This window comes from Neltuma alba, unplaced genomic scaffold, assembly GCF_004799145.2.
Source record: "Neltuma alba isolate B1F8T4 unplaced genomic scaffold, ASM479914v2 tig00001211_pilon, whole genome shotgun sequence".
Taxonomy (NCBI): domain Eukaryota; kingdom Viridiplantae; phylum Streptophyta; class Magnoliopsida; order Fabales; family Fabaceae; genus Neltuma; species Neltuma alba.
This window is the reverse complement of record NW_021632378.1, coordinates 14793-28176: the sequence shown is the minus strand read 5'-3', so window position 1 is coordinate 28176 and position 13384 is coordinate 14793.

The window sequence follows — 13384 nt, the reverse complement described above, 5'->3', positions numbered from 1 at the left end:
TTTGAATTTCAGTGTCATGATCATCAGGTGTGGTTCTGTTGGAATTTGGATGGTACGGAATTCGAAGAGCCCAATAATTCCAAATCAAGCGGGCCCAAATGTCAAAATGGGCCTAACTTATGATTATATCTTAAAGTGGGGAATAGCGTTGATTGTGGGATTCTATTCTGTTTTTATATTTTTAAAATAAATTTGCAGGATAAAAAAATTCTGTTGAAATGAATTGTTTTTGAAAAAATATGTTTTTCTGTTTTTTCAAATAAAAAACTATTCTAAAAACAGAAAATCAGACATGCATGCTCTTATATTAAGAACATGAGGCAACATATTAAAGAGTAGTTCGGTCAAGTTCTTTATATTCATCATGTCAAAATCTTTAATCACATATGGCCATGTGTTGTAATCTTTTTAATGTAGGTTTATAATTAAATACTACTAAATGATAATATTTCAAAATTAATATACATAATCATACGTAATTGAAAAACTTAATACTAGCTCCAGTCCTATTTATAAGATCTCGTTTAGAAACTTTGATATAAGTGTTGTTCACAAAGAGAGATTGCAAATGAGGGTTTCAACAGTATTTTTAAGGGTAGTTGGCCAAAAACCTGTGTTTATTTATTCATCTAACTATATCTATATATTGATGGAAATTGAGAGCCATGAAGTTGAGGTTGGAGCTGAATTTCGGGAAAGTGACTTGCAGCGGCCCCAATAACAAATGAATGATATTTAAACATTTTAAATTTTAGAAAATACTATTTTCTTTTATTTTTATTATTATTATAATCACTTGGTTAAAATTAATTATTTCTTATAAATTATGAGAATTACCATCAATATAGTAATAGCCATTAGCTAGAAGAATTTAGTTAATTAGCCTGGAAGTTTTATAATTAGTTAGAGATATTAAGTAAAAAAATAATATTTTAAACAAAACATGTCAGTCCCTCTCGTCTATAGTATAAAAAGTTGTTTAAATTTTCTTATATACCCAAAAAGGAAAGTTTAGTTATTAAATGTGTCATAAAATGATAAATTTTTCCTACTTTACCTCTAAAAAAAAAGATAAAATTGCTTTTAGTGTTGTACTTTTATTATCTTTCATCTCTGTCACTCTCATTTCTCCTCCCTCCCTCCCTCTCTCTCCCTCTCATATATTTAGTGGGGGTGAAAGTGAAAAAAATCATATTAATTATTTTGACAATATTTTATAATTTGGATCATAATTTTTTTTTCCTACCAACGTCTTATATTATGTACTGGAGGGAGTATATTATAAAGAGAAACCAAGATCATTAAGTGTCATTAAATTTTTTTGCCAGCCATTAAGTGTCGTTACTTGTTAATACCTCGCATGGCTACTAAAGCCATGTAGTATCCGCTTTAAGATAATGATTTTAATGCTAACATACATTTCTGTGGTTAATTAATTTCTAATTTTCAATATATTAGTTACATTCCATAAAATTGACTCAATACATAATAATGTCACGTCATCATTTAAGTAACACCCAGCAGTTAATGGTCAATGGTCAGCCCTTTTTTAGTATATTTTTAAATATAATATAAAATACGAAAAGTAACCAACATTAAGAAAAAAATATTGATATAGTTAGATAATAGGTAACGAAATTTAACATCAATAGACATGCACTCACACGAAATATAATCATCTTATGCAAGTTAAGGAAAGGACTCAGCGCAGTGGGAATGGGAAAATCCAAAATTAAAAAAAAATTTTTTTTCTCAACAATTTTTTATTTTGTATTTTAACTGGACAGCCTGTTATGCTTTTAAGATGATTGGCTGAATAATTATTACATTAATATTGACGAATACAATCATATATTACTTTAGTTTACTATTTTTTAGGTGGAATAACAGTATTCTCAAATGACATGAACTAGGGATTAATCCTTTTTGATCCAAGGGTGGTTAAGGAATAGCTTGTTAATGTGTTGTTGAAATGAAATTAAATTACAAAGCAATATTTATTCATCATTTATTGATGTGTTTTCTCATACTAGATATCACTTTTGGAACAATATAACTTTATCATTGAGGTGAAAAAATCAAAGACAATTCGTAGCATATAATTAAAGAGATTTGTAAATGTATAATAAAATCCATATATGTGCGGCAATATTCCCAAGTCAGATAATGCAATTCTTCATTGAAATTCCATGCAACGTTTTCAATAAATATTTCTACTTTTTCTTAATTTATATCACTTATAATTCTTATTTAAAAAACAATACAAGACATATGCATAAATATACAAAAATTAGAAAAGATACCCATGAATGCTAGTTTGGAGATTTTATTGCTCATAAAATATATGAGGTCCTTATGAACAATTTTTTGGAATGAATTACATATATAATTTAAAGTATGATGTAATATAAAAAAAGAAAAACTAATCATTACAGTCCTATAATTTTCTCTTCCTTGTAACGCAACTCAGACCAGCTATAACATTTAAATGGATGTAATCTAATCTCCGTAATTTTACCTTGATGCAGTTTAGCTCTTAAATTTAAATTCGACGCAATTTAATCCCTGTAATTTTAAATACTCTTCCGGTCTTTAATATAAAACCCAATTGTTGAGTTAGTTTTAATCCTAAATATAAGACCCATTTCTCATATTTATCAATTTTCTCTAAATTACCCCTATAGATACTCTCTCATAACCAAATAAAAGGGAAATGAGGTATTAAAAAAATGATTGTAGTGTTTTAGGAAAAATGTGTCATATTTCTTATAATTAACTAACTTCCCTAACTTCTTTAATATAATCAAATTAGTTAAATAGGTCTTATATTAAGAACCGAAAGAGTAATAATATTGCCGGTCAATAGTATATATCGAACTTGAACAACCAAGGACTTTTGATGCAATCTTAATTACCCACATGAAAAATAAAAAGCAATGTGGTTAGGCCATCTATCTACTCAGTTAGCTCCATCTAGAAACAAAGGAACAGACAATATGTTCAGAAAGATTGATCTGCATCATTATTATTCTCCAATAATTAAAATGGTCCATGATGACAGATATGAATTATTATTGTTGTTGTTGTTTTTATGAGATCGAGAGTTCTTTTTTTATTTTTTGGCCAAAACATGAGATCGAGGATTGTGGAATATTACTTAAATAACACAAACCCACAAAGATTTAAATCTGAAATCTATTCATTTTTTAATCATCAACATCACACCTGCTCCGAACTTGAACTTCCCCTCATTTCCCTGTGGGCAAATCCCATTCACAGAAAAATCAGCCAAAAGCTTCATATCAACCCAGATTGCTATGAATAAACTCTCAAATATATGAAGTTATTATTATTAACGCAGTGTTGTTATTATAAATTATAATCTTTATTACTATAAATAAATTTCAAACACTATTGATCAGTCTCCAAACAAACACAGCTGATAATATATATATATATATATATATTGAAGCTCATACTAGCGAAGAATCTGACCAGGAATCAGATGAAGCAGATAGAGAAACATGAAGCAGCATATAACGAAGGTCTTGATGTTCTCTCAGAGTAAGCTTATTATTACATTTATTTAGAGAGAGAAAGGAGAGAGAGACAATGACACTGAGACTTCATTTCATTGAAACGAAGAGAAATAGACCTAAGAAATAGAAGAGGAAACCCTAAGCAAAACAGAGAAGAGAGAGCGAGTACAGCGATGATTGAAATGTAGGAGAAGAAGAACCGATTGTGCTACGTCAGGTAGATTTCCCAGGCGGCGGAGGCTTCTTCGCCGGCTCTGGAGAGCGGGTCAGAGAGGATTCTTCTTTATTGGCTTGTGGATTCGAAATGGTACCGCCCGAGGTGGTCCCTCCCGTACTAAGCTGGTCTTCGTTCAGGTCAAATGGCTTGGAAAGATCTTCGCCGGCGGCCATGATCTCTGGCGGTAGGACCTGTGAGGCTTGTCGCCGATGGCGGGACATGGCACCCTACACGTTTTTCCAGAGAGAGAGGGGGGGGGGATGAGAGAAAGAATGGAAGGAAGGGAGGCGGGGTGTCGAATGATTTATGGGGGTTGGGGATTTGTCTGGCAAGAGAGAAAATTCTAATCCACGCGCTATCTGAGATCGTGGGAAATGAATTACAAAACATGTTTAAATAAATACTGCATCGAATTCTAATTATAATAACTAATTGATTAATTTGAAAAAATTTAAAAAATGAATTAAATTAGTTATTTATAATAAATAAGTATTGTCTTTTTTAAAATATCTTTACTAATCAAATGTATTGTCTAAAACTATCATTATCAGAAAGATTATTTTGAAAAAAATACATAAATATGAGAGACAAAATAAATTAAAATCTTATATTTAAGACCAAAATAAAAATTAAATCAGATCTTATAATAAAAATAGGAGGTAGTATGTCATAAAATTACCTCAATTGACGATTTGTTTGTGTGAAAGCACTTTTGAAAAGTGCTCATGAGCTGCCAAACACTCTCTTAAATCATAGGTGAAAATTAAAATTAAAAAAATTATTAGAAAAATATTTAGTACTATCTCTCATCATAAATAATGTCTTATAATTAGGAACGGAAATAGTATAAGAGAACTCTTATTATTTAGAATTAGACACATTCATGTAAATGAGATTGACAGTGAAAAAAATGAAAAATTACAGTGAAATTTAAAAAAAAAATAATTATCAATAAGTCCTAACAATAAGTGAGCAGTTGTCATTTATTCTTCTTGTACTAATTTATAAAACACTTTCAACATATTTTACACAAATTAAGAAAATATTAAACTGTATTAAATTTCTATTAAAATATAATAACTTTTCAACTTTACTCCTACTTCAAATATACATCTTAAAAAAATAATTATCTACACTATAATAAATAAAGAATAAAATAATATATTTATGTTAAAAATTTAATGAAGTGAGTTATAAATATAACAAAAAAAAACCTTCTCTCTATTTTATAATTAGGACCAAAAGAGTACTATTTTGGAACTTACCATTGTGGGCTACTTTATTGTCAACTCTATTTTTTACTTGGGACGTCGTACCAAGTCTCCCTTGAAAAATCCTTTTAAAAGAGTATTTAATATAAAAAAATTACTTATTATTTGGGACCGGACAAGTCTTTTAATAAGTTTTTTTAATCTCAATTTTAATTTTCACCTCTTATTTTCAATCCTCCGTGCAAACGGGATAAAAAATGTGCGTTTGTTACACTAGGTTTGGGTTCAACCCCATCTCAAACTTTATGCATTTGTTACACCAGCTTTAGGTTCAATCCCCATCTCAGATTTTGTCTACCATTAAAACTGAAAAAAAAAAATCGAGTGTTTTCTAACTCACCTGCGAGTAATTATTTTAAAGGTGTTATCTACACTCGTACATGTTAAAATTCGAGAGCCAAAAGACTGTATTTAAGCCTCAAAACCCCTTTTATTAAATGATATAATCAACACCTGTTGGTCAAAACATGGTTATTTACTTGAGAGAATTACAATCAAGTCTTATGAAAAGAAAAACAAAACAAAACAAGTCTCAGAGGTTATTATTTTCTACTGTAAAACTTGTTATTATAAACTGTTTAGGTTGTTATTAGAACCTTTTAGTAATTATTTTTCTTCTGTAGGACTTGATTATAATTCTTCTTGTTTACTTTCGCATCCTCAAAACATGTGCATTTTTTTACTTATTCCTTGTAGGCACTTAAAAAAATGTAATCAGCTTTAGCTCAGATAATTAAAAATAAAAGTGTCATTGAAGGAGTAAAGTGGCTGAGGTCAACTCTCATGATCATGATCACATGACATGATCCTAAAATTTGTCTTCTCACTTTCGTAAATATTTTTTCCGTTTGCTTAGCAATGTACACGAAAAAATGTGTAGGAATTGATGAATGAATCATTTTGCACATATATAAAATTAAAAAAGTTGTGGTGTTGGGTTGAATTGTTTTATCCTATATCGACATTGCTTGAAAAAATTATATATTCGGTCTGTAAATTTTTTTAATAATATATAGCATAATAATCTATACATAGAATAAAAATTCTAACAAAAATCATCCCAGAAACAAGAATAGTGTAGCTTTTTTTTTTTAAATACTCTGTGCAAAACCCCGACGATTAGATCGACTGGCAGGAGTCGTTCTAGCTTAACCAGAGGTCTCACGTTCGAGCCCTGGGAACGCAGCATCTTAGGGGCCAGGGGCGCCAACCTTAATGGTTCCTGTCATGCCTCGGTCCGGATTAGTCTGGTTTGTAATTGGATTCACCCTAGGGGTGGTCCGTCCCTGCGGGGTTGGCCAGGACACCGGGTGCGCAAGCAAAAAAAAATACTCTGTGCAATGCACAAGACTCACTTTAATATATATGGGGACAAACTGAATAATCGTGTTCGTTTGTGTGTGCCTGTATGGTTCATTTTTAATGATACAAATTAATTATAAGTTTTCAGTCCATTAAGGTTAACCCAATGAGCATGGTTACACTATAAGTAAGTATTTCTGTAGATATTATTTGAGTCACGAGACTTCTTTTAGCAACTTATAAGCCATCTGAAATTTTATTTATTCAATTTTTTAAAGTTAAATTTATACACGTTATAATTAAATTATAACAAAACTTATGCCAGATTTCTTATAATTATTATACTGAGTTTTCTTGTCACACTTTCTCATGTCTCTTTATTTTTTGTTCATATTATCATCTTATCCTAAAAAAATTTAATTTGAGCATTTGTCCTTTATATTATGTTATCTTTGACAATAAATTGTACCACTAAAACAAATTAGTTGTATTAATTATATTTCAATTATCAAATTTCTCATGAAACCTTTAGATTTCCTATTTATACTTCATAAATCCCTCATAGTAACTTCTTTTGTCAACTAAACGTTTAAATTTTACAGTAAATATCAAGCAATCAATTATCAATATATTTTTTTATGCAACCAATCATCAATGGTAACATTAACTAAATACAAATTTTATAAAATTATAACAAACTACATCTTTCATCATAAACATTCATTAATTCATCTTACTCCATGCAATGTACCAGAAACCATCAAATTAATTACTTTTAATTAGATAGGGCCAATTATGGAAGTCATGTGACACAAAGATCTCATCCATAGAAATAATGGTCTCTTTTGTTAGTTTGTATTTTTTTTAAAGATATTATTATATATAGAGAGGAATCTTTCATGATTTGTCCAAGAAAGGTAACCCACTGGAGAAGATTGTTTTAATTTGTAGATTTTTATATATGAGTTTTGGTGATTATAAACTATAAAAAATTACAGATGAAATATTTCAAGATAATAATTATAATAATTAAATACATGCACTGTATAAGAATGCTGACACTGTAATAATTTCTTTTCATCACATTTGGCTGAAGATTAAGTGTATCTACTAAGGTCCAATGAATGTGTCCATATCTCCAATCATAGTTAATTTTGCGGGTTTAGCTTTTATAAAGTTTAGTATTTTTAGGTAAAAGTGCCATTTTCTTTTAACTTTATACAAATGTTTAATTTGATTTTTTTTGGTTTTAAAAATTTTTTTTTTTGGATTACTCCATCCGGTATCCCAGGAAAATAGGCGTCTTTCAGCCATGACAACGTCCCCAGACTAATTCGGATTCGGGGGCTTACAAGGATCCATACGGACGGCGCCCCCTGGCCCCTTGGAGTGCTGCGTTAAAAAATGTTTTTTAAATCTACTGACAGTTTCAAATGATAATTTTGTATAATACTTATCGGTTTTTTCAAAATTAAATTTAATATGCGTCATGCTTTAAGAATATTTTGTTAACATTTAAATTTTTAATATTAATGATTATTGTTTTTGTATAATAAATTTACGCATGCAAAATCTGACATGTTTCCAAAACAAACGTGTTTTAGATGTGATAATCTTTAAAATTATGAGTGATTAATTAATCCTATTGATTTATAGCCTTGGTATAATATGTGTTTATATATAAAAGTTTACCAAAGAACAAAAGAAATGAAATAAAAAATAATATAAATTACGTATATAAACTAAATAAATGTGAATGAAAAGCTTTGATTTTTATGATATATCGTTGATCTTATGCAAGGAATAATTACCCCACTTAATGCCATTTAGTGTAAAAGAAATGTTGCTATTCATAATGATCTCACTCCGTTGTCACATTGAGTTATTAGAGATGTCCTTAGCATTTAATTTTTCTCATCTATAGCTTTTCCTAGTAAGAAAATAGAAGCGCAGCTTAATTCTTTCAGAGCAAGTTCTCCATTAATGATCACTTCTTTGAAGAAGGATTGGTCTATTTTCCTTTACAAAAACAAAATTTGCAGGAAAATATACTGTCATATGATCATTTGTAGCTTAGGACAATCAATATTGTGTATTTGCTGGGGGAAAAAAAAGATAACTCAACCAATTATTTCTTATACGGTTGTTTGTGTGTAGCTCTTTATTGAATCATTTGCGAAGACGCCTTCATAAGATTACACAAGATTCCTCAGAAATCATTTGCATCAACGATAGGAGCTTTAATCTGTCAGCATTTCATCATCATTAATCAGTCATTAGACAGAATTTAAGAACAATGTTACCTAGTTTTTCTAGCATTTCTTCTTCTTAAGCACCCCTTTCCTTTTTCATTTCATGTTTTCTGATTATGTAGGGTTGTATTATGAAGAAACTATGTAAGCTTATCTTCTTGTAATATATTATTTTGACTTTCATTAAAATAAATAAAAAAAAGAATTCCGTTTGCGTCATAAAAGCTTACTAAAACAGGTGAAAATACGATCAAATCGATTATAAAATTTATAAGCATAAGTGTTAAATTTCTAGTTAGTAAAAAAAAAAAAAAGCAACAAGGAATAAAATGATATTTTTTTCAAAAGGCTAATATTATGTTTGATTCCAAAAAATTTCTCTCATCTTCGTTTTGTCCCCTTAAATATCAAATTATAGGTTTTGATCTCTTAAAGGGCAAAATGATCTTAGATTATAGAGATAATATTTTAAATAAAAAAATTTGAAACACTAAAACTAAAATAAGAGTAAACTTGAATAACAAAAAATTGTATTAAGCTTTTCTTAAATTTTATTGGTGAGCACCTAACTTTCAAAGAAATTGCCACGTAGTTGACGGTAATGTTTATGTCTCGATAATATTCAATATATTAAAACTTATGTATGGTTTGTGAATTTGAAAGACTGTGTCAATAATTTCTGTTTTTTTTTTAATAAATCCTGGAATCTATATATATCCTTAATATGATAATTAGATAACTAACTTACAAATATTAAAATACTTAGTTTAATTAGTTATTTATAATAAATACTTGTTGTCTTTTCTAATATATCTCTATTAATCATATCTATTGAAACTACCATGTAATAAAAACTTCTAAACATATTCAATAACCACATAGATTATTTGTAGGCAAAATGAATAATCATTAAAGACAAAATTAAATTAAATCTTATATTTATAACTAAATTAAATTTTTATTAGCTTTTATATTAAAAACTGGAGAGAAAAATTTCATGGGCAAATCTAGCCGTATGATTAACAAGAGAATTGTATGATTAGAGAAATTAATATAATAAATATAAAAAATTTAACTTAAGTTTTTTAAAATATTTATATTATAAATAGATAAATAAATACCGATCATTCTTCCTACCATTCATATATTAAAATAAACGTGTCATTTGAATGTCATTTTCCTTTTGGAAGAGCAGACATGTCCTTTCAAATCACTAGCAATTTGTTGGAAGAGCATGGCACCAGCTAGCTGTTTTCCAGTTGCTTTGATTAGTTTTATTTTAATTTGTTACTTTATTATTACAACTTATTAATATATATATATATATATATATAAAAGTTAACAAATACACATACATGAGCACAAGCATCATATTGATAGTACATCAAGAGCTCTTTGATATCATTAATTAGATTGCTATTTTTCATTCATAGGAGTATTTAGGGTAACTTTAGAAGTACTTTCTAGAAATACTTTTCTATAAATCAAAACAAATTCCTCCACGTATTTACTTCATATACTGTAAAAATATTTTTAAAACCATAATTTTATTCTTACCCAAACACCTCCTTAATATAAGATTTAGTTTGTAGTTCAATTTGAACTATGAATTACAAACTAAATTTTATATTAAGGATTAGATGTGATATTTAAAATAAAAACATATATATTAACGGTCTGAATTAAACCTACAACATTTCACTTATACAAAAGCTTTCATGCAACTAAATTATCAGGTTGCTAGTCTGGTTAATCATATTAGAGCCTGCTTGGAATGATTTACATGCAATTTTTTTTATTGTAATTTATAAAATACAAAATAAATATATAAGAAAAATTTTGTCCCGATTTAAATGAAATTTGTTTATAAGTGATTATTTCTTACAAATGCTTATGAAACAAGCACTCAGAGAATGGTTATTAGTAGTCGAGTACTGTTTTGTAATGAGATTCAAGCTAGGTTTTAATAAAATTCTTGCACATGGTCATGATCTCAAGTCTTTAATTTAGTCATCAATATTTATGTCCCGTGCAAGATCACCACAAATTGCTCCTTTAATGGCCTGACTTTTGTATTTCATATTAAAAAAAAAAATTTGCGACGATATTGATGGATCAATGATCATGGATGGTCACGCGCGAGGGGCAAAGAGGTGAATCTGAGTATGTGAGGGAGATAAGCTATCCACGTGGAGATGTGACAGAAACAAAATGACATCATAGAATTAAAACCCAACTTGAATTGGTAAATCAATCCCTGGCATGTCCAATATTTTTATTTTCTTTAAAAAAATTAGCAGTCCATAAAATTTATTTTTTAATAACTTTGTTCTGTTGAATTGTGTGTAATTTATATGCATATGTGTGTGTGTGTATATATATATGAATGTTTCTTTTGCTTGCACATTAATATTTTGTATTTAAATATTATTCTTCTTAGGATTATATATAAATATATTTGCACATTTAATTAAATCGTATTAATTTAATCTCAATTGAATTGATTCTAATTCAACTACGCTTGAACAATGATATTCAAACTATTATCTGAGTCCTCGTTTAGATTGACAATAAAACTCTTCAAAAACAATTTTTTAATTATAATTTACGAAATACAATGTTTATTGTAATTTGGCTGTGGTTAAACAATAATATTCAAACTACTATGGCAGTAATTGTTGTTAAGACCCTTCAAAAACGATTTGCAATCATAATTTATGAAACACAATATAAGTATATAAGATGAATTTTATCTTCATGAATGTGTTTATAAATATCTATATTAAACAGCTCAAAACAAGTCCTAAATCAGTTTAATAACTAATCTTTAAACTACATTTTTAATGTTAAATATAAAACCCATTTTATAATATAAATTATATTATAAAATAAATTTTATATTTAAAATCGGAGAGTAGTACTACCTCAAGTCCTTAATAAAATAGCTTATTTGATTTTTATTTTAATCTTAGATACAAGACCTCGATCTATTTTATTTATCATATTTATGTATTTTTTAAAAGATGGTTCTTTTATTAATAATAGTTTTAGACAATACACTTTATTAGTAATAATATTTTAAAAAAGACAACACTTATTTATTACAAATAACTAACTTAACTTATTTTTTTTTAATCTTTTTAAATTAATTAACTAATTTTTATATTTAAAACAAGAATAAATCATCATAGTTCTCCTTTCGAATGCTTTGAGTGAATAGGATAGGAATTCCCAAAAAGATGGGAAGCATGAAGCGTGGCGACACAGGAGCCGCACAAGGAAATCATGTGAGGCACTCCAATAAGGTTAGGCGTTTGTTTACCAACCTCAGTCCAAAGCATCATGCACACCCACTTTACCTGTCTTATATTTCCAACCATTCCTCCTTCCCATGCCCTGGGGTCTACATTTTTGGTTCTTTGGCACGTGATCATTTTAAAAATATTTATATTCGACTGATAAATTTATTTACACATAAAGGCAAAACCATCAAGCACGCATCCTATTTATCAAATAAAGAACATTTTATTTAGTTTTATTTATAAGTTATTTTATTAAATTTTTAGTATCAATATATAATTTTATTCTAAATTTATTATTATGTAGTTCTCTGATCTTATATATAAAGCAAGGAGAAAAGTTTTTTTTGATCCTTTTTATAAGTCACATTATTAAATTTTTAATAGAAACGTGTTATTTTATCATTTATTTATTGATTACAATGAAAATTATTTTTTTAATCTGTGTCAAACTTGCTAAACATATCCTATAAACATGACCATATGGGTATTTTGTTCTTTGGCCAACTAGACAAGTAGACTGTTGTTGCTTTAAAAAGTGTATATACTAACTAAAGATAAAGGCTCTGAAAAATGTTGTTAAATTTTAAGGCATTAAATTTTTTTTTAATTTATGTGAATCATATTAAGTAAATAAAAATGAACAGTACTCATTAAGTTCAACTACATATTAATTGCATCTGAATTCTTTTAGGCAAATTTATTCATGCTTGTCGAAAGAACTAAGGTACATAAAGAGTTTGTTATTTCGCGCTCAAGACTCTGGTTTTCTGGACTTTATATATGCCATGTTCTTGATATATTAAAATGTCCATATCCATAATAAAATTTGAATAATACCTATTATATACACACATATGTAGTTGGCAACAAAAAAAATATACACATGTACTATCTTCAGTCCTTAATATAATACCTTATTTGACTTTTATTTTGATCCTAAATATAAGACCTCAATCCATTTTATCTCTCATATTTATGTATTTTTTCCCAAAGTAATCCTTCTCACAAAGGTAGTTCTAGCCAGTACATTTAATTAGTAAGGATATTTTAGGAAAGATAACACCTATTTGTTACAAATAACTAGTTTAACTTCTTTTCTTAACATATTTAAATTAGTCAACTAATTCTTATAATTAATATGGAAAGAGGTAGTATAATTCTAGAATCGTGTCCTTTTATTTCTCCTATATTTATGATAAGCAGCTTCAGCCAACACAAGCACTGAGTAGTATATATTTTGTACATATTTAAACATTTAATTTATTTCTTATGTTTCCTTCACTGAGTATATGTATCTGTATTAATTATTACGTATTAATCAAGAATTATATTTTTCTGGTCTTTAATATATGACTTAATTGTTAAGTTGATTCTGATTCTAAATATAAGACCTATTTATTAATTTTTTTGAATTACTTCTATTTCTACTCTCTCAATCACAATCAAATACCACAGAAAGAAAGAATATTAAGAAAAATGATTGTAATATTTTAAAAAAATA